The sequence below is a fragment of the Sinocyclocheilus rhinocerous genome, unplaced genomic scaffold, assembly GCF_001515625.1.
Source record: "Sinocyclocheilus rhinocerous isolate Xijiao unplaced genomic scaffold, SAMN03320098_v1.1 scaffold2161, whole genome shotgun sequence".
Lineage (NCBI taxonomy): Eukaryota > Metazoa > Chordata > Actinopteri > Cypriniformes > Cyprinidae > Sinocyclocheilus > Sinocyclocheilus rhinocerous.
In genome coordinates, this window is record NW_015648277.1 from 297,663 (window position 1) to 298,019 (window position 357).

The window sequence follows — 357 nt, forward strand, 5'->3', positions numbered from 1 at the left end:
ATTCACTGTAGTTTTTGGCCAGACAGCGCATGAGATGACTGATATCTCATCATGTTCGCAGTGTCAATAATATCTACAAAGATATACGTGTCATTTCATGACATGGTCTATATGTAGCCACGATTTCGCTTGGACGGGCTACGTGTAGTCTGCTTTTAGCCCACCTGCACCTGGCGAAATCGAGGCAATCTGTGGTCTAATTTTAATGGCTTGGCTAAAGCCCTATACCAGTAACCAGACCAGTGATGAGCATAGCCAAAATAGCCTTAAAATTGTTTACATGTAATTTTCGCCCACGCAGCTTCTTATCAAATGCAAGTAAACTTTTGAATCATTTAAATTAGCATTATTTTATTT

The 357-nt window shown here is 39.5% G+C and overlaps 1 protein-coding gene across 1 annotated transcript in view; it reads right to left on the bottom strand.

Annotated features, from left to right (window-relative positions):
• The window catches only part of LOC107709683 (ectonucleoside triphosphate diphosphohydrolase 2-like), an 8,890-nt gene that overhangs the window by 7,938 nt on the left and 595 nt on the right, over positions 1-357 (bottom strand). The gene's annotated exons all lie outside the window — the stretch shown is intronic.